This window comes from Miniopterus natalensis, chromosome 7, assembly GCF_054644295.1.
Source record: "Miniopterus natalensis isolate mMinNat1 chromosome 7, mMinNat1.hap1, whole genome shotgun sequence".
NCBI classification, from domain to species: Eukaryota; Metazoa; Chordata; class Mammalia; order Chiroptera; family Miniopteridae; genus Miniopterus; species Miniopterus natalensis.
In genome coordinates this window covers 83,829,677-83,851,805 of record NC_142087.1, presented here as the reverse complement: position 1 = coordinate 83,851,805, position 22,129 = coordinate 83,829,677, and the positions used below count along the sequence as shown (strand labels likewise).

At 54.0% G+C, this 22,129-nt stretch overlaps 1 pseudogene; it reads right to left on the bottom strand.

The window, feature by feature from the left end:
- The window catches only part of LOC107540209 (prolactin-releasing peptide receptor-like), a 30,798-nt pseudogene extending 11,634 nt beyond the window's left edge, over positions 1-19,164 (bottom strand).
- Positions 19,165-22,129: the final 2,965 nt, after the last annotated feature.

Below are 22,129 nucleotides of genomic sequence, written 5' to 3'. Positions count from 1 at the left end.
ATACCTTTCACAGGGGCATTTGGCTTTCGATACTGGGGGGAGGTTGGCTGAATTCAGAAAGTGCTGAGTCTGTGCCCAATTTAGAAAATATCCAAATTAATAAATAATTGATTTTTCCTGTATTCAGAAACTATAATGTTATATCTACAGAGAAACAGGAACATCTTTCAGGGTCAAAAGAGCTGGTGTGTTTTTACACATTTCCTTCACATTCGTCCACATCTAGACTGTCTATTGAGATTTTGAAAGATGCAAATTAAAATTACACTGAGATAAAACAAAAGAGGGCTGACTCTGGCACCCAGCTGGGCATGGGGCGAGAGCAGGGCTATCCCCAGGACCCGGTCCTCTCAGGCTGGACCCCAGGCGTCAGAAGCAGCCCGATCCTTTCGTTCAGGGGAAGGGTGTCACTCCCAGGCCACCAGGCCACCGGAGGCTGCTCCGCGCGCAGAGTCAGCTGTGGGTTCCACCCAGGGCGCCCAGGCTCTTCCTGAGGCCCGGGGACGGCCGGGCGCGGAACTTGAGGGCAAAGGGGGTTTTTACAGGTGAGGAGACCCAGGCCAGGGGAGTGAGGGGCCGGGGCACCTGCTCCTCAGCACAGGGAGGCCTGGCCCGGGTCTCGGGGACTCTCTGCTTCTTCCTCCGGGCGGGGGTGTTTTGTGACCCCGATGACCACCTGAAAGAGCAACAGGCTCCACCTGCGTCCCCAGCCCCTGCGCACATGTCTCTTCATCCAGGACGGAGGACCAGGCGGCTGCACACACGGGGATGGGGACAGAGGACCAGGCGGCTGCACACACGGGGATGGGGACGGGGGACCAGGCTGCACACACGGGGACGGGGACAGAGGACCAGGCGGCTGCACACACGGGGATGGGGACAGAGGACCAGGCTGCACACACGGGGACGGGGACAGGGGACCAGGCTGCACACACGGGGACGGGGACAGAGGACCAGGCGGCTGCACACACGGGGATGGGGACAGAGGACCAGGCGGCTGCACACACGGGGATGGGGACGGGGGACCAGGCTGCACACACGGGGACGGGGACAGGGGACCAGGCGGCTGCACACACGGGGACGGGGACAGAGGACCAGGCTGCACACACGGGGACGGGGACAGGGGACCAGGCTGCACACACGGGGACGGAGACGGGGGACCAGGCGGCTGCACACACGGGGATGGGGACGGGGGACCAGGCTGCACACACGGGGACGGGGACAGGGGACCAGGCTGCACACACGGGGACGGGGACAGGGGACCAGGCTGCACACACGGGGACGGAGACGGGGGACCAGGCGGCTGCACACACGGGGATGGGGACGGGGGACCAGGCTGCACACACGGGGACGGGGACAGGGGACCAGGCTGCACACACGGGGACGGGGACAGGGGACCAGGCTGCACACACGGGGACGGAGACGGGGGACCAGGCGGCTGCACACACGGGGATGGGGACGGGGGACCAGGCTGCACACACGGGGACGGGGACAGGGGACCAGGCTGCACACACGGGGACGGGGGACCAGGCTGCACACACGGGGACGGGGACGGGGGACCAGGCTGCACACACGGGGACGGGGGACCAGGCTGCACACACGGGGACGGGGACGGGGGACCAGGCTGCACACACGGGGACAGGGGACCAGGCTGCACACACGGGGACGGGGACGGGGGACCAGGCTGCACACACGGGGACAGGGGACCAGGCTGCACACACGGGGACGGGGACGGGGGACCAGGCTGCACACACGGGGACAGGGGACCAGGCTGCACACACGGGGACGGGGACAGGGGACCAGGCTGCACACACGGGGACGGGGACAGGGGACCAGGCTGCACACACGGGGACAGGGGACCAGGCTGCACACACGGGGACGGGGACGGGGGACCAGGCGGCTGCACACACGGGACGGGGACAGGGGACCAGGCTGCACACACGGGACGGGGACAGGGGACCAGGCTGCACACACGGGGACGGAGACGGGGACAGGGGACCAGGCTGCTGCACACACGGGGACGGGGACAGGGGACCAGGCTGCACACACGGGGACGGGGACAGGGGACCAGGCTGCACACACGGGGACGGGGACAGGGGACCAGGCTGCACACACGGGGACGGAGACGGGGACAGGGGACCAGGCTGCTGCACACACGGGGACGGGGACAGGGGACCAGGCTGCACACACGGGGACGGGGACAGGGGACCAGGCTGCACACACGGGGACGGGGACAGGGGACCAGGCGGCTGCACACACGGGACGGGGACAGGGGACCAGGCTGCACACACGGGGACGGGGACAGGGGATCAGGCGGCTGCACACACGGGACGGGGACAGGGGACCAGGCTGCACACACGGGACGGGGACAGGGGACCAGGCTGCACACACGGGACGGGGACGGGGGACCAGGGCGGGCTCCGGGCAGCGGCCGCCGAGAGGTTTCCCCGGAGCCGAGCGGGACGCGCCGTGTCTGCGCCGCAGGCTCGCGGGCCCCCGGGCCTCTGCAGGCGGAGCACCGCCTCGCGGGGGGAGCTCTGGTCTGCGCGCCGTCTGCTGCCGCTCGAAGGGGCGGGGTGCTCGGGCGCCCTCGCGGGACCGTCTCAGGCGCTGCCCAGAGGCGCCCCCGGCCCAGGGGAGGGGCTGGGTCAGACGGTCCGGCTTCTCCATCGGGCTGGGAGCGCCCGCGCCCCCGGGGCCGCCCGCAGCTCCGCCGCCTCCCCCAGCGCAGGATTCGCAGGAGCAGGAAAATCCCGCTTCTGGCGAAAAGGCAGGAGAGGCCGCGCCTCCCACCCGAGCTGTGGAAGAAGCCAGCCCCGCGCCGCGCGACCGCCGAGCTCCCCCCACGCGCGTTCCGAGCCTCGTGCCCGCGCCGGGCCCCCGCGGGGAGCAGGAGCCGCGGCCCCTGGAGGGTCCCCCGGGCGGCAGAGCAGGGCCGCCCCGACAGCTGCGGGGTCCCCCAGGCGGCAGAGCAGGCCCCCCCCGACAGCTGCGGGGTCCTCCGGGCGGCAGAGCAGGGCCGGCGGACAGCTGCGGGGTCCCCCAGGCGGCAGAGCAGGGCCCCCCCCCCGACAGCTGCGGGGTCCCCCAGGCGGCAGAGCAGGGCCGGCCAGACAGCGGCCACGCAGGCCTCCTGCCGCCCCTCCGGAGAAGCCCCTCAGGCCTCGGGGTGTGGCCGAGGCGGCAGCCCCCCCCCTCCCCAAAGACAGCGCACCGACGAGGAACCACCGCACAGCCGCCCTGTGCCCGCACCGCCCTGTGCCCTCCGCACGGACCGTCTAGCTTCACGCCCTGCGCCCTCCGCAGGGACCGTCTAGCTTCACGCCCTGAGCCCTCCGCGCTGACCGTCTAGCTTCACGCCCTGCGCCATCCGCACTGACCGTCTAGCTTCACGCCCTGTCCCCTCCGCAGGGACCGTCTAGCTTCACGCCCTGCGCCCTCCGTACTGACCGTCTAGCTTCACGCCCTGCGCCCTCCGCAGGGACCGTCTAGCTTCAGCCCTGAGCCCTCCTCAGGGACCGTCTAGCTTCAGCCCTGAGCCCTCCGCAGGGACCGTCTAGCTTCATGCCCTGTCCCCTCCGCGCTGACCCTCTAGCTTCACGCCCTGTCCCCTCCGCACGGACCGTCTAACTTCAGCCCTGAGCCCTCCTCAGGGACCGTCTAGCTTCACGCCCTGAGCCCTCCGCAGGGACCGTCTAGCTTCACGCCCTGAGCCCTCCGCAGGGACCGTCTAGCTTCATGCCCTGTCCCCTCCGCGCTGACCCTCTAGCTTCACGCCCTGTCCCCTCCGCACGGACCGTCTAACTTCAGCCCTGAGCCCTCCTCAGGGACCGTCTAGCTTCACGCCCTGAGCCCTCCGCAGGGACCGTCTAGCTTCACGCCCTGTCCCCTCCGCACGGACCGTCTAGCTTCACGCCCTGTCCCCTCCGCACTGACCGTCTAGCTTCACGCCCTGAGCCCTCCGCACGGACCGTCTAGCTTCACGCCCGCGTGTCTGCGGCAGGTCCCCATGCGCCCCGCAGACCAGGACCGGAGAGCTCAGGAAACTGCCAGGCAGGAGGCGGCTGCGGCAAACTGCGAACCCAGCGCACCTGCTCGCCGCGCGACACAGCGGAGCCGGCCAGGCAGGTAAAGCAGAGGAGGTCCTGGGTGGAAGGGGAGCCCTCACCGGGGCGGGAACAGCAGCACTTCCCCCGGATGCCGCTCCAGTGTCGCCCACATCTGACACTGATCCGGTCAGCGGTCATAGGAGGGAGGAGTCCCCGCACTCATTTCCAACTCTCAGGTGGCACAGGACATCAAGCAGGCTCTACCTGCAAGGTCTGACAAGGTAAGGCCTGGAGCATCTACCTGGCCTGATGGTCTGGCTGTGCAACCTCAGGCAAGTTGCTTAACTTCTCTGAGCCTTGTGTTTCTCAACTGCCAAAGGCAGCATTTAGATAAAATAAAATTAAATCCAGTTTTCAAACACTTTTAGCAGCAGATTCTTAAAATGTAAAACAAGTGAAGGCCCAGCCTGAAAAATTGGGGGGCTCTGGGACAGTAAGAATGCTCACCCAAAGACCTAGCTCTGCTGTGCCTCTCTCAGGCTGGCCGAGACTCCTCCATGGACATCGAATGCAGCCCATTCACTGAGAATCATTTTGTAAAATAGAAAATTACCCAGATTGAAAATATCATACATGAAAAATTAGCCTAGGTTTTAAAATTCTCTAATGAAATGCTGGTAACTTTCTGCTGATGAAGTATCTTAAGCAAAAGTGAACTTTCCCTTAATAAGCTATTACACTGACCAAATCACGCCGGAAATCTGATAATGTAGACAAATTGCTCATTTGGCAAGTTGTTCTGTGAGGACAGAGTGCAGATGCTAAGGCCCCTTTCCGGACTCACTGAGTCAGGATCTGCATTTTAAACAAGATCTCCCAGGTACTCCTAGTGCCCTTCAGGTGTGAGAAGGGCTCCTTTAGAGCAGTGGTTTCCAGTCTTGGCCACACACTGGAGTCGTGGAGTCACTATCCCTAAGAGATGTCCACGGCAGCATTACTCGCAACAGCCAGGATACAGGAACAGCCTAAGTGTCCGTCAGTGGAAGAATGGGGAATGAAAATACCCAACGGAATATTACTCGGCCATTAAAAAGGGCAGGAAATCCTATCATGTGTGACAGCCTGGATGAATCTTGAGGGCATTACGCTAAGTGACAGTGAGTCAGGGAGAGACAAATACTGTCTGATTCCATAAGTGGAATCTAAAAAAGCCAAACTCATAGAAACAGAGTGCACGTTGGTGGATGTCAGGGGCTGGGGGAAAGGAGGAGATACAGGGCAAAGGTACAGGCTTTCAGCTATAAGGTGAGTAACTTCTGGGACCTAGTGTACGGCAAGATGACTGTCACTAACAATACTGTACTGTATCCGTGCAAGTTGCTAAGAAAGGTCTTAAATGTTCTCACCACCACCACCACCAAATGGTAACTAAGTGTTAACTAACCTTATTGGGGTAATCCCTTTGCAGTGTACACACGCATCCAATCAACTGGTTGTACACCTTAAATTACACAATGTTAAATGTCAACTATATCTCCATAAAGCTGGAGAGAGAGAAAACCACCCAAGGAGCTTCTAAAAACCATCACTGCCCAAGTGCCACACCGAGGGTCTGATTTCCATGGCCTGGGCTCCCTCGGGCTTCAGGCTCCCCAAGTGATGCTAGTATGTAGCCAGGGCCTTGAGCGCACACCTGTGCCTTCGCCTCCACAGCTGGTCTGCGGCTTGCCTCTCTCCATCGTCTCCCTCCCCTTTCCTCCTCTTGGGGACCTGGGAGCTCCAGGCGGTGGCAGATGCTCTCACTGATGCCTGTCACCTGAGGCTGACAGCCAGTCACAAGCCATCAGCTAGGGAGATGTATCCCTTTCAAAACAAGTGGGTAGCACCATCCGTGTCCACACCACTGTCCATGGGGCTCATTACTGGGAGGGCAACAGTCTGAGAAGCAGCCCCCGCAGATTGCAGATTAATGACACCCGACCACGAGGGGGGCCAGCAGCAGGGGGACAGAGGCAGGGCGGCCCCTACTGGCCACTTGCTTCTTGGCTTACTCTCGGGTCGTGCAGGTCCAGAGCAGAGGGCCCTGGGCAGGCACAGATCCCAGGGCAGCCAGGGCAGAGGAAGGCTGCTGGGCTGGGGGGGGAGTTGCTGGGACAGAGCAGGAGCTGCTCAAAGCCAAGGGCCCTGTGAGCTACGCTCTCAGGCTCTAGCCCGCCCCTGAATCGCCTGGAGGGCTTGTTACAACACAGATCGCTGGCCTTACTCCCAGAGTCTCTGAATCTGCTGTCCCAGCTGGGGGCCCAGGAATGACACCCCTCCTCATGCCATCCCGGGCTCTCCACCCCACGAACTCATAGATTGCAAAGTATAGGGCAAGAGCCTATCAAGTTATCTCCATCCCTTGGATTATGAATGGAGCCAGGCCTGGTTGCCCCAGTAACCATTTAAAATCCATTTATTTGCCCGGCCGGGCGTGGCTCAGCGGTTAAGCATCGACCTAGGATCCAGGCGATCAGGGTTCGATTCCCTGTCAGGGCACATGCCTGGGTTGCGGGCTGCAGTGGATCAATGACTCTCTCATCATTGATGTTTCTGTCTCTGTCTCTCCCTCTCCTTTCCTCTCTCTGAAATCAATAAAGATATATTTAAAAATAAATAAATAAAATAAAATCCATTTATTTAAGGAAATCAAGAGTCCTGTCTATGCCCATTAATCTATATTAATAAGCCCTGAGTGCAGAGGGCTCTGAGGGCTCCATTACAAAGCTCCGTTCCCGTCCCCAGCCAGCTGGATAGTTGCTTCACCCTAACTGGGCCAGCAGGAAGCAGCCTCCCCAGGGCTGAGCAGCCACCAAGATGTGGTGACTGTGCACCAACCACAGCAGGGCTCCCTGGGCTTGGGGGGACAGGAGGGACCCCTGACTGGGGAGGGTGAGGGCACTCAGGGAGGAAGGCACTGTGAGTTACAGGAAACAGGACCTGTACCCCCTGAATGCTGGGCCTCCATCAGAGGTACAAATTCTAGGATGAGCTCTCCCTACAATAGGGTTCAGCCTCCCCTGAGTATGTTTGACCTTGGCCTACATCTCTCCCCCTCCAAACCACATACACTGATTAGCCACTCAACTGTGCTTTCTGGATGTACTGGCAGAGCATTCGTGTTAGCTTTGGGAGCCTCTGGCCTTGTTCAAAGAACCCACTCTTGACAGTGCTGGGGGCGCCTCTCTCCCTGTGCCCCAAAAGCCTGATCTTCCCGTGCACTGGCGGAGCAGAAGGCTGGAAGAAACCTGGCTCCTTGAGGTCAATGAGCAGCTGTATTTTTCGACCCTGGACCTTCTGTGAGATAGTAAATCCCCCTAACGTTTAGGCTAGTGGTCTCCAGAGCAAACAAGATCCACAGAGGTGCAGGAAGAAAACAAGAGTTACACCTGTTCTTGAGTAAAGAAGCTTGGCCAGTACATGCACACTGCACGCATACGTGGTCAGGTGGCAGGCAGAAAACCTGAGGTGTCCTAAAAGCACTGGGGGAGCTCCACACTGCAGAGGGCCCACCCTGGTCCATGCTTTCAGAATACTGTAGTTGGTGCCCCTCCCCGCCCCAGGCACGGACTTACCATTTTATTACCCCACACAAGGGCCTCTTAGCAAGAGTTTATGAGATGGGAAAATTAAACCCAACAGCGGTTTGCTGGCTACCTCAACATTCTTAGACGCACTGTCAAACTAAACGATATATATTTTTTTATAAAAAGACAGACGTTTGCAACGTGCCAACCTTTCCTGTGGTTGTGGTAAGTCATGCAATCTGGGAGGTAAAAAAACAAAACAGACTTTATCTGACCCTTCCAGGTAGAGATGGTAGCGGGACAGTGAGTAAGGAGCTATTTTTCCAAAAGAAATTCATGTTCAGGGCATTTTGACAATGGCTGGCCACGCTTCAAGCTCTGAGAAACTGCTGCCCAAGTCGTCGCCTCTACGAATTCCCTAAGTGCGCACTTAAGGTTGGGAAGCGAAGCCCCGTGAGCTTCGGCAGGTTCTGGGCCCGTCCGCTGCCGACGGTCAGCACGCGCGCTCCCAGTCACCGAGCCAGGGAAGCTGCTGGGAGAAAGACGGACATTTATTATAAAGATTCCGACACACACTTTTTGAGACTAGTGGGTGGAATTGAAAAATGAGTTGTTTTTCAGCAAAGCAGTCATTTGGATCCATATATGGTAAGGAAGCAGCTTTTTCAGCCACGACAGCCACGAAAATCAGCTTACCTTGGAAGCAGGCATGACGCTGTTTTTATCAAGTGTTAAAACCAGCAGTTGCACATATAGCGAGGCGTTTTTAACCACATGGCTCTCACGAAAAGAAAAATTTTTAGAGCAAAACGTGTTTTTTACCCACAAATACACACAAAAATGTTCTAAAGCACTTTTACTTCATCTTTTTTCTATGTTTGTCCCCCGCGTGCCAGGACGGGACACGGGCATTCGCGTCAAAGGCCTCTGCTCGCGCACACGCTGGGCGGCGGGCGGCGGGTCCACGCGGCTGTTTCCTGCCCTTGTCTGTGCCCCGCAACAGCTTCTCCAGCCCCAAGAAGGTATTAACTATATTGTATTCTAGTTTTAATAACTTAATTGACTTTGGTGAGTAGTGTAACAGGAAATCAATTTAATTTTCTCCAGTTAGACTAACACCTTTTATTGAACCATCCATCATGGCCAGAATTATCTCAAAAAGCCACCTTTAATGTACTCTTGGAAGTATTTGGGTCTATTTTTAAAACAATTTTCCATTCACTTGTCTATTTTTACACCAGTGTAAAAAATTGTACTTTTAAAAAACATTATTCGCTTTTTGGTACAGCAAGCTCCTTCTATTTCCCCTTTCAATGAAGGGTTTCGAACTTTCATGTCTACACTTCCACATATATATTTACTTAAAATAAACACAAAGAAAATAACAATTATCTGTTTTTTTAAAAAAGCCGTTTTGTGCATTCCTTTCATAACATTCACCCAATGGGTTCAGATTTATTTTTGCTTTTCACTTACTACATTTCCCCATCATTCCACAATCTTCTACAAGACCATTTTTAATGCCCCCGTTATATGGGCACACTATAAATCCATCCCTACTGTTGAGCATTTAGGTTTTTTCCTAATTTTTTGAGGTATAATTGACATATCACATTAGTTTCAGATGTACATCGTGGATTTTTAATTTATATTAAAATACTCAGCATTTGGGTTGGCTTTGCACTGAATTTACAGTATTAACTCAAGAACTGACGTCGCAGTGTTCCCAGTTTCCAAGTGCTCATCAGGCCCTGTGCTCCTCTCCGCTGGTTCCAAGGGAAGAAGGATCTTGAATGTTAATTCTTTTCTCTAGTTTCGCTATTTATGGCCCCCGAAACAATAGAGTTTTTCCTGGTTTTGCACTTTGTATCTTCCTGCCACGCTCCTGTAACTCAGCAGGACTTGAGACGCCCCCTTGCCGCGAGCAGAGCTCCCCGCTGCTCGGGCTGCTCCACATGCTTCACGCGCTCGCTCCACTGTAGGCGGGCACTTGGCTTTCTCCTGCCCCTTTCTGGTTATGCAAACCATGGGGTTGGGACCATTCCCTGCACCTGTGTCCTGGGTGTACGCACCCACACGAGTTTCTCTAACAGCATAAACCCTGGGCTGGAAGATCTACCCGCGCCCAACCTTGCTGGATAATACCGTCTTCCAAAGGGGTAGTGCCAATTTACACGCCAACAGCAGCGGTGAAAGTCCCTGTTGGCGTACTCTCTCCAGTTGTTGGCATTTTCTGACATTTTAGTTGCTGCCTATTTGGTGCCTAGGAAATGTTTTTTATGGTTTTAATATGCATTTCAATTTGCATTTTATGAAGCTGAACATCTTTTCATGTTTATGGGCCATTTCCTCGTCTACAAAACTCCTGCTTGTTTCTTGCTCATTTCCCTCCCAAACTGCTTTTGTTAGACTTGCATTCAGGTGCTTTCACCAGTTTGGGCTTATTTTTTCACTCTATGTCATGTTTGGTCAACAAAGTACTCACTATCAGTGTAGCCCAATCATCTTTGAAGTAACGATTTGTACTTTCTTGTTTCCAAAACCCTTACCTTGCCCAAAGTCATAAAAAATGCCTCTCTATTGCCTCGTAAGGTTTTATAACTTTAACTTTCCTCCATCGCTCTCCAGTCCAACCTGGGGGGGGGGGGGGCAATGGTCCTCTGTGCAGAGCTGACGCCCATCCTCCCCCCACTGACCTGCAGTGAGGCTGCTCTTTTAAAAAGCAAGATCGATGTCGCTAATCATCAGAGAGATGCAAATTAAAACCACAATGAGGTATCACCTCACACCTGTCAGAATGGCTCCATCAACAAATCAACAAACGACATGTGCTGGGAGGGTGTGGAGAAAGGGGACCCTAGTACACTGCTGGTGGGAATGCAGACTGGGGCAGCCACTGTGGAAAACAGTATGGAGGTTCCTCAAAAAATTAGAAATGGAGCTGCCATTTGACCCAGTGATTCCGCTCCTAGGAATGTATCCTAAGAATCCTGAAACATTCATCAGAAAGGATTTATGCACCCCGATGTTCATAGCAGCGCAGTTTTACAACAGCCAAGATCTGGAAACAGCCCAAGTGCCCCTCAGTAGCTGAGTGGATAAAGAAGCTGTGGGACATTCACACCATGGATACTATGCAGCTGTAAAGAAGAAGAAGCTCATACCCTTTGGGACAGTGTGGATGGACCTGGAGAATATTATGCTGAGTGAAATAAGCCAGGCAGAGAAAGACAAATATCACATGATCTTGCTTATACGTGGAATCTAAAGAACGTAATAAATTGATGAGCAGAATAGATTCAATGACATGGAAGCATAGTTGAGACTGACCAAATGTCAGAGGGATGGAGGGGGGCGGGGGGATGGAGTGGGAGAGAGTAACCAGAGAATTTATGTGCATATATGCACAGCCCAAGGACAGGGACAATGGTGGGGAGAGTGACTGGGGAGGGGGAAGGAATGGGGGGGAATGGGTCATTGGGGAGAAAAAGGGACATTTGTAATACTTTAAACAAAAATAAAAATTATAAAAAATTAAAAAAAAAAAAAAGCGAGTTCCTGTGCACGAGTGATCAGGCCCTGAGCGACCCTCTTGTCCATTCACCTACGTGCCACCTCTGTACCATTTCTACATTTTAATCACCGTTTGATGTTAAGCTTTACAGTCTGGTAGTGCTAGTTCCCCTTCATTGTTTTTAGGAATGTCTCGGACATCCTTGGCCCTTTGTTCTTCCACTTATATCTTAGGGTCAGCTTGTGAAGTACCGCAATGAAAACTGCTGGGATTATTTCTTGAAATTGCATTAACTTATTAACCAATTTGTTGACACAGTTTGCCGGAGCCTGCCGGCAGTCGAACAGTAACCTGATTGAGGGGGTGAGGATTGGAAAAGAAAGACAAGAGACAGGATGGGATCGGGAGGGCTGCAGTACGTGACTGAGCCCCGAGTTTATTTTTCAGCTTGTAATTATAGCGCATTCAGTAAGGCAGCGGTATAATCAGTAACCTTGTCCCAGGTATGTTCCCCACCTAACTCTTTGTCTAGTTAACTAGGACGTTCTGCCCTTTTGACCTCTGCTAAGCCTCCTATACAAAGGTATTTCCTCATGTATGCGCAGTTAATCTTAAGCTGAGCCAAGTCCTTAAGGAGGGGGAGCGGGGGGAGCAGGGCGAGTGCTAGCACCGCTGCCCACCACTCGGGTCAATGCCCCAGAGATTCCTCTCTTGGTGACACTAGGGCATACGGGCCACCCCGGGTGTTCACCCTGGGGCAGCACCTCGCCCGGCGGGCCCTCCCCGGGGGGAGTCCCGCCGGCTCCCCACATCTCCCCCTTTTTTATCTTTTAAACATAAGGTCTAGGCTCAAGCGGGGCAGGACGGGTGCGTAGTTGCAAGGCGTGGAGTCCTACTTTAAGAATTTGTACATCTTTCAGCAATGCTCTAAGAATGCATGGGGTAAGCAGAAAACCTAACAGGACGATGGCAGCCAGACCAGCCATTCCTAATATACCATGTCTCCAGTCACTGGCTGAGGGAAATTCTTTCCTCAACCCTTCCACCCAAGACTGAGCCAACTCCGCTGTGGAGGTATCTATTTTCGGGGCTTCTCTCAGAGCGAGAATCTCCTGATGTAGCTGCATTAAGTCTAAGGAGACATTTCCATCATGCCATATCCCCTCTAGGTGTCTCTGCACTCGATCCCAGGGGTGGGTGGACTCATTGTACTTCTTGCGGGTAACACATATGTGCTTATAATCTGCATGGCAGTCAAGATCTAACCGCAGCTTCAAACTCTGTACCTCTCTTCCTAAAATTGATATTGTATCATACAGGGCATTCAGCCTTTCCTCTACCTTTAAGTCAATGGCCTCTTGTGTTCCCAGCGCTTGGGTGATATTAGCGCTGAGCTGATTGACATGGTGAGCAGTTTGAATACTTTGAGAGAGGGATACGGTCGCAGTAACGCTGGCTGCTATCACTGAAATAAGGGTAGCTATGCCAGCGATAAGCAGCCCAATAAATCTCTTTCCTCTTAGCATAATCTCAGTGACCTGCCGGATTACTTGCAAGCCTCGGTCATTGTACCATTCCCCTGAGACTTTAACAGGGATCATTACAAATGAGGGCTGATACAGGATCAGGAGTTGCTCATCCTGAGATATGTTATATACACATGTGCTAAGGGTACAGTTATGGCATGCAATAGTCCACCAGGATCCACTCCGTGAAATATTAAGTGACCCCACAAGAAGAGCATAAGGCTCGGGAACGCAGGCCTGCACCTTTCGGTAGACTTGTGTGGTGCCCATTTGTACAGCTGCATTGCCCCGTTCCTCATTCACCATGATGTCCCCTCCCATTGCTGCCGTAAGCCTCCATAGCTGAGATTGCATAGGCCCTTTCTGTACGGACCAAAAGGACTCGGCCAGCGCCTTCCATTTTGGGCCCTTAGCTGACCAGTCCTGTAGCGGGTATCCCCTTGTCACATTAATCAATATACTATTTTTCCCCCGGCAGCTCAACCAATGCGGCTGCTGGGTACGGTTGACAATGTCAGCCTCACATATGGAGATCTCCCCAGGGGGGGCTTCAGAAAGATGGCCTGCGGCATTCCCAGTAGGGTACCAGATGTCCACGTACCACCGCGTCCAGTTCAGAGCTGATTGAACCCAGGTCCTCGCCGTCCCATTGACATAAAAAACCCCTGTCGCAGTTGGCAGGAGCGACTCAGTCTTAGTAGTTTTAAGTAGAAAACAACCGGCTACCTGGTCAGTTCGTGAGAAACAAATAGGCTGGTCACTAGCGTGTCCTGAATAAGAAAAGTCCGGAGCACGCGCTGCTCGCAGGTGCTTGCTGGAATGGCCCCCCATGGTCCATGTGTCGTTGGTGTACACAGGTACTTCTTCATGCTGCCACGTCACTGGCTGCAGCAGAGGTGGGTTAGGCAGGTAGGCCCAGTGAGTTTCTGCTCTAGCCCCAGGGGCCGCGGCAAACAGAGCCAGCATTGCCAGGAATAGAGTTTCGGGCGTGACAGTCATGCCTTGCCCTCTGATGAGTTGCTCTGCGCGTTGTTGTGCCCGCCAGGCTCTTCGCCGGGCTCTTCGCGACTGACGTTCAGGGTTCATTGTTAGCTCCTGCATCCGTTCCTCTAGCGTCTTGGGCCGCGTGTCGTACCAGCCTCTCCGGGAGCCACCTCGGCGCCTCGGCATCCTGCGGGAAAACACAAACATGCCCTCTTCCCCAGATTAACACAGGATCTGGCCCCCTCCATTTCCCCTCAAGGGGGTCCTTCCACCTGACCATGGCTTTGTCCTGCGGAACAGCCTGCTGCCAAAACCTTTGCGCAGCAGAACGACCTTTCTCGTCCAAAATTAAGAAATTAAGAATAAATAAAGCATGGTTAAGTTGATTTTGCGGGCTTAAGGGGTACAGCTCCCCCTTTCTAATTTTTTGCAATTGATTTTTTAGCGTGCCATGGGCTCGTTCAACTATACCCTGTCCTTGAGGGTTATAAGGAATGCCTGTCTTACTCTGAATGCCCAATTGCATACAAAAGGCTTGAAATTTTTTGCCTGTGTAGCCCGGTCCATTATCTGTTTTAATAACCCGGGGCTGTCCTAGGATAGACATGCTGCGCAAGCAATGGGCAATGACGTGGGAACTGGATTCCCCTGTGAGGGCAGAGGCAACAAGGAAACCTGAGTAGGTGTCAATGGTCACATGTACATACCGTTGCTTACCAAAACTAGGCACATGTGTTACATCCATCTGCCACAGATGATTGGGCAGGAGACCCCGTGGATTAACCCCGTAAAGAGGCACAGAGTTTAGGGTGGGGCATGTGGGACAGTCTTTAACTATCTGCCTGGCCGCCTCCCGGGGGATGTTAAACTGTAATCGAAGAGTTTGAGCATTCTGATGATGGAGGGCGTGGGACGCCTGAGCTGCAGGTACCCCTACTAAATACACTTTAGTGGCCAAATCAGCTTGGCAGTTTCCATGGGATAAGGGCCCAGGTAAGTTGCTATGGGCCCTAAGATGCCCAAAGTAGCATTGTTGGGTACGATTCAGGATGGCAGCTTGGATGGCTATAAACAGTTGTTGCACAGTGGAATTAGTAGTGCCAATGAACGGGACAGTCTCAATAACAGAGAGGCTTCTGACTACATACTGACTATCAGAGAAAATATTTAGAGGTTCATTGGCCACATCTAAAAGTACCCGGTGTACTGCTGCTAACTCTACCTCCTGGGCAGAGGAATATGGGGTCTCCCACCGTGTAACCTGGTGCCCACGCACATAGGCTGCAATGCCAGAGGACGACCCGTCAGTGAACACAGTAGCGGCCCCGGGCAGTGGAGTAGCAGATACCATCCTTGGAAAGATAACCGAATGTTTCAGAAAGAATTGCAGAAGCTTGTCTTGGGGATAATGATTATCAATTTTTCCAGGAAAGCCAGCCAAGGCTATTCCCCAGGGATCACAAGTTTGGAATAACCAGGTGACCTGTTCTCGTGTATATGGCACCAGAATGCCTGCAGGGTCCCTGCCAAAGTAGCGGCGGGACTCTTCCCGAGCCTGTTGAATAAGGACAGCAACAAGTTCATAATAAGGGGCAAGGACCCGGGCAGGGGAAGCAGGGAGGTGCACCCAGCGTAGTGGCCGGTCTTGCCATAAAACAGCAGTAGGGGAATGGCCCGTGGCCAAAATGCAGGCCTGCCAAGGTCTACTATAGTCACAAAATGTTGCCTGCTGCCTGCGGATAGCTTGCTCCACCCTCCCAAGGGCTTCACGTCCCTCCGGGGTCAGCTGTCTAGCGGATGCAGGATCTGCATCCCCCTTGAGAATGTCAAACAATGGTTTGAGCTCCCCTGTAGTTAACCCCAGATAAGGTCTAATCCAGTTGATATCCCCCAGCAACTTTTGAAAATCATTCAAGGTCTGGAGCTTGTCTAGTCGAAGGTGAACTTTCTGACAGAAAAATCGGTCAGGCTCCAGATGAAAACCAAGATAAGAAAACGGGGGCTGCCTCTGGACCTTTTCTGGGGCTACGACCAGGCCTTGTTTTTGCAAGTCAGATTCCATTTTCGCAAATGCCCGGAGGAGCAGTCCCTCATGGCGAGCGGCAATGAGGATGTCATCCATGTAGTGACAGACGTACACTGCTGGGTACTCACGCCTTACCCGAGCTAGGGCCGTTGCCACAAATTTTTGACACAGGGTCGGGCTATTGGCCATTCCCTGAGGCAGCACTTTCCAGTGATATCGCTGCATAGGCTCCTGAAAATTTACTGATGGTACGCTAAAGGCAAATCGTGGACAGTCCCGGGGATCAAGGGGAATGGTATAAAAACAATCTTTCAGGTCAATAATAATTTTATATGTATCACGGGGTATGGCCGCAGGTGAAGGCAAGCCTGGCTGGAGGGCCCCCATGAGCTCCATAGTCTCATTCACCTTCCTAAGATCCTGGAGTAATCTCCATTTCCCTGACTTCTTCTTGATCACAAATATAGGTGAATTCCAGGGAGAATTAGACGGCTCAATGTGGCCTTGTTGGAGCTGCTCCTGCACCAGCTCCTGAGCAGCCTTTATTTTTTCAGTAGTCAGGGGCCATTGATCTACCCATACAGGAAGATCTGACTTCCAGGTGATTTTATCGGCATGGGTAGCAGGAGAGTCAAAGGCCCCTCCTAAAAATACCCCAGGCCGGCGCGCCCTGGCCGGGGCAGGGGTTGTAAGGGTTCAGTAATGCCCTGCCCTTCTCTTCCTAATCCTTGATCTGGTAGCAGCCCTTGGTTAAGTAGTTGTTGTGTAACCGCTGGACTCGAGCTGTGGAGATACACCCCCATGTGCTCCATGACATCCCTCCCCCACAGATTCACAGGTAAATCTGATAAGACATAGGGCTGAAACTCTCCTTGATGTCCCTCATCATCATGCCAGCCCAAAACCGTAGAACTGATTTTCGGGGTCTGGCTTTGACCTATACCTTGTAGGTCAGTCATTGCTGGTTGAATAGGCCAACTAGCAGGCCAATGCTTGAGGGAAATAACTGAGACATCAGCCCCAGTATCTAGAATGCCTTTAAACACCTTCCCATTAATCCAAAGTGCCATCTCCGGCCGATCTTTCTTAATGGGCTGTACCCAGTAAGCATCAGAAGATCCGAAACCCTGGGACCCGCGGGCCTTAGCCGTCATAACTTTTCCCTGTTCTACCAGCGGCAACAAAATAAGCTGGGCAATTCTCTGATTATTATCTACTGTCACCACATTGTGAGGAGCATGAGCCATAACCTTCACCTCTCCGGTATAATCCTGATCTATGACTCCAGGGGCCACTAACAATCCTTTCAGGGTACTACTACTGCGTCCTAAGAGAAGCCCCACGGTTCCGGCAGGCAGGGGGCCATAGACCCCAGTAGGCAAAGCCTGCATCCCCATTGCAGGGGTCAGTACTGTGTAGGCGGCGGAACTGAGGTCCAGTCCGGCGCTCCCTGGAGTGGCTCGGAAGAGGTCACAAATGGATTGCTTCCCGGGGTTTGCTCCTGGGGCTCCCCCTTCAGAGCCCCATATGTTTGCGGGGCCTGGGGCTGGCCCCTCTGCCAGTTTCCCGACTGCAGGGGGAGGCTAAGGGGCCGTCCCTGCAGATCAAGTTTCGACTTGCAGTCCCGGGCCCAGTGATTTCCCTTTTTGCATCTCGGACAAAGCCCCGGAGATGCTCCACGGGGCGGGCCCGCGGGAGCCCTCTGATTACTGGAGGGTTTCTGGGGGCAATTTCGAGTGAAATGCCCAAGCTGACCACAGGAAAAGCAACTCCCGGGGGGCCCGGGGACTCGTCGCCCCCTGCCTCGCCCAGCCCCCTGCTGCTGTAGGAATTGTTGCATAGTCTGACCTCTCAAGGCGGCTGCAAGAGTGACTCCGGTGGTATAAGAGGGCCCTATATCCTGACAAAGTCTAATGTAATCATTTAGAGACCCCTTATGGCGATAGGGTCGCAGGGCTGCCTGGCATGCAGTATTAGCATTTTCAAAAGCTAGCTGTTTTACAATGATTATTCCAGCCTCCCCGTCCCCTAACAGTTTCCCTGCCGCGTCAAGGAGCCGGGAGACAAAGTCCTGGTAAAGCTCATCAGGGCCCTGCCTTATTTTAGTCAAATCCATGGTGACATTTTTTGTGGTAGGCAATTTTTTCCAAGCCTTCCTGGCCGCGGCAGAAATTTGGGCATAAGTCCCCATCCCAAACTGTAACTGGGCAGGAGTGTCTGCAAATTGCCCCTCTCCAAGCAGGCCTTGCAAATCGGAGGGAATGTTATTCCTCACATTTAGCCGATGGACCTTTTCACACTGCTCCGTATACTCAGATTTCCACAGCAAGTAATCTCCTCCCGACAAGCAAGCGCGCGCTAATTGTTTCCAATCATTGGGGCACATGGTATATTCTGTATCTAAAGCCTCCAAAATAGCTTCTGTATAAGGAGCAGTGGGCCCATACTGAGCACAAGCCATCTTCAGCTCTTTCAATTTCTTAAAATCCATGGGCCCATACACTCTCTGCGGGGGGTTGTTCCCTTGAGCTGGCTGTTCAAATACTGGATAGCACATTGCTGATTCTGAATCGAACCCCTCTAGATCTTCCCCTCTCAGTCTGGCCTGGCTAAGCGCCATTTGAAAAGAAGACATTGGCGCAAAGTCAGTTCGTACCCTCCCCCACCCAGGGTCCCGGGCCTGACCCGGTCCTTTTTGAGCCAGAGCGATCATAGTTCGCTCCTGAGGATCGAGGACACGAACTCCTATTGGCATCCCAATCCCGGGTCCTGCACTCAGTGTGGAAACAGTCGGCTTCTCCCCTGGGTACCCTGGAGGGTCCTCTTCTAGATCTATTAACGGGGGGTCAGCCCCTTTCGGATGCGCACTAGGCTGACCTTGTGAACCTTCAGCGTCCTTTCCCTTCACTGATTTATGCAAATCCTGAACTTGGCTCATCAACGCCTGCATTTGCTTCCACAGGCCCTCCATTGTAGGATCAGGGGGCAACGGGTTATGCTTGTCTGCGCATTCTTCCGAGAGAAACACAAACTCCCCATATTTTTCCTTCTCATAGGCCGCGGCAGCTTCATCTAAGTCCTGTTCCTCTTTCGTATTCAGCCTCTCGGGTTTAACAGTGAGGAGCTGTATCGGGGGAGCGGAGGCTTCGCCCTCAGCGTACGAGGCTCCTGGAGCCTCTACCGGCGTGGCCTCAGAAGAAGCCCCCATGCGCACTCCTTCATGCCGGGGGTCAAGGCAGTCTCGGACCAAGGTCCAGAGTGAGAAGGCCTCTACAGGCACCTTCTGGGGGCCGTGTGCCTGGAAAAAACCCTGCATACGCTTTCCCACTTTATTCCAAGTTTCTAGATTAACAGTGCCCTCCTCAGGAAACCAGGGGCACACTTCCTCCACAAACTGCAAAAAGTTCCGCAGTTGGGCAGTACTAACCTTGGCGCCCCTAGAACGGAGCATAGTTTTCAAAACCTGTGCAAACAGCACCTTACTATTTTCCTGGCCCATGATTTCTTACTCCCGATATACTGACCGCTCCCTCCGGCTATCACTTACCCGATAGCTATCCGCGCGGCCCCGAGCGGTGTCCTCTACCGTGTTCCCAGGTTTTCAGGTCCCTGTTCGGGCGCCACTTGCCGGAGCCTGCCGGCAGTCGAACAGTAACCTGATTGAGGGGGTGAGGATTGGAAAAGAAAGACAAGAGACAGGATGGGATCGGGAGGGCTGCAGTACGTGACTGAGCCCCGAGTTTATTTTTCAGCTTGTAATTATAGCGCATTCAGTAAGGCAGCGGTATAATCAGTAACCTTGTCCCAGGTATGTTCCCCACCTAACTCTTTGTCTAGTTAACTAGGACGTTCTGCCCTTTTGACCTCTGCTAAGCCTCCTATACAAAGGTATTTCCTCATGTATGCACAGTTAATCTTAAGCTGAGCCAAGTCCTTAAGGAGGGGGAGCGGGGGGAGCAGGGCGAGTGCTAGCACCGCTGCCCACCACTCGGGTCAATGCCCCAGAGATTCCTCTCTTGGTGACACTAGGGCATACGGGCCACCCCGGGTGTTCACCCTGGGGCAGCACCTCGCCCGGCGGGCCCTCCCCGGGGGGAGTCCCGCCGGCTCCCCACAACAGTTGAAACCTACATCTTCTTATCCACCATAGTCTCTCCATACATTTAAGTGAGTAAAGGTGGTTTTTTAAAATAATCATTTTCTCATTAAAAGGCTTATACTTTTATATTAAAATTAGATACTTTATATTTTTGTTCCTGCTATAAATTTTATTTAATTATGTTTAAAATTTTTAAAGCCATTATTGCTTGTAGCTGGTGCATGAAAATGTAATTGCCATTTGCATATTGATTTTGTTCTAGCAACTTTGATAAACTCTTAAATGTTCTAATTTGCCTTGTAAGTTCTTTGGATTTTCATAGACAATGCTAATCCATTAATAAATGTGTCATATTAATTGATTTCCTAATATTAGCCAATTTGTATTCCTAAGATAAATCCAATTTGGTCATTTGTTATACTTTAAATACAATGTTAGATTTGGTTTGCAAAAATGCTTATTTTCTTATTGGAGGGTGGAAAGGAAGACACATATTACATATACATATATAGTCATCAGATCAAATTTAATAGCTGTGCTGTTTAAATCTTCTGTGCTTTTAATGATCATTAACTTTGTCTTCTGCATGATCTATTAATTATGAGGGAGGTGAGTTAAAAATACCTGTTATGTTGGTAGATTTCTCTATTTTTCCTTGTAGTTGTGGCCATTTTTTTCTTTATATGTATATATTTTGAGGTATATTATTAGTTACTAAGGTGCATAATTAGTAAGTTTATAACTGTTATATCCTTCTGGAAAATTAAGCCCATTGCCATACATACATAGAGGTCCTATACTAGCAATCTGGAGGTGGGGCTTAAAATTAATATGGAGAAACCTAGGTCAGAAAAATAACCTACCCAAGAATATACATAACTAGTTGAAACTTAAGTTTGTTCTCAGATTCTATGTATGTTATTCTTTCTACTATTATGTTTTTTGAAATTAAAATACTTTAGAATTTTGGATTATTGAGAAATAGGCCAATAGAAAAAATAACATACATAAATATATACTAAGAACTGGCTCTAGTAGGAAAATTTTACGCTCAATGAAAAACATTTGCTAATTGAAGAGAGAGGACTTAAACAGCCCCCTACGGGGGAGAGAGAAAAAACCTGAAGGAAAATGTCAGGTGATTTAAACGCAGAGAAGAAGATGGAGCCACCGAATCCGGCTGTGTGGTCACCATAAAGCAGGCACCTCTACCACACAGCCGAGGTTACACAGGAGGGTGAGAACCAGCATTCTGAGGACGCTGGGAAAGGACGCTTGCCAAGACACAGCGAGAGGGACAAAAACTGTAAAGTAAGATTTCAAGAAACCTCAGGGGAAACCATTTCATAGCAAGAAAACACCAAGGCTTCTTTTTGAAAAAGCACAGTATAATCAATGCAAAAAAACCCGAGTCAGAAGTTTTGACTAAAAGTCCACAATGTATCCAGTGTTTGAAAGTAGAAGAACTACACGTGTCTGTGCAGTGTGTATATGCCGCGCGTGTACACAGTGAAGCGCAGCTCCTCGCGCGGTGCAGGGGGAGATGGGCGCGGGGCGGCCGGAGCCAGGCAGGGCGGGCGCGGCGCGGTCCCCGCAGGAGGCAGGGCGGGCGCCGCGCGGTCCCGCAGGAGGCAGGGCGGGCGCTGCGCGGTCCCCGCAGGAGGCAGGGCGGGCGCGCTGCGCGGTCCCCGCAGGAGGCAGGGCGGGCGCTGCGCGGTCACACAGGAGGCAGGGCGGGCGCGGCGCGGTCCCCGCAGGAGGCAGAGCATTGGCGCTGCGCGTCCCCGCAGGAGGCAGGGCGGGCGCGCGGCGCGGTCACGCAGGAGGCAGGGCGGGCGCGGCGCGGTCCCCGCAGGAGGCAGGGCGGGCGCTGCGCGGTCCCCGCAGGAGGCAGGGCGGACGCTGCGCGGTCACGCAGGAGGCAGGGCGGGCGCGGCGCGGTCCCCGCAGGAGGCAGGGCGGGCGCGGCGCGGTCACGCAGGAGGCAGGGCGGGCGCGGCGCGGTCCCCGCAGGAGGCAGGGCGGGCGCGGCGCGGTCCCCGCAGGAGGCAGGGCGGGCGCGGCGCGGCCGGAGCCAGGCAGGGCGGGCGCGGCGCGGTCCCCGCAGGAGGCAGGGCGGGCGCTGCGCGGTCACACAGGAGGCAGGGCGGGCGCCGCGCGGTCCCCGCAGGAGGCAGGGCGGGCGCGGCGCGGTCCCCGCAGGAGGCAGGGCGGGCGCGGCGCGGTCCCCGCAGGAGGCAGGGCGGGCGCCGCGCGGTCCCCGCAGGAGGCAGGGCGGGCGCTGCGCGGTCCCCGCAGGAGGCAGGGCGGGCGCTGCGCGGTCCCCGCAGGAGGCAGGGCGGGCGCGGCGCGGTCACGCAGGAGG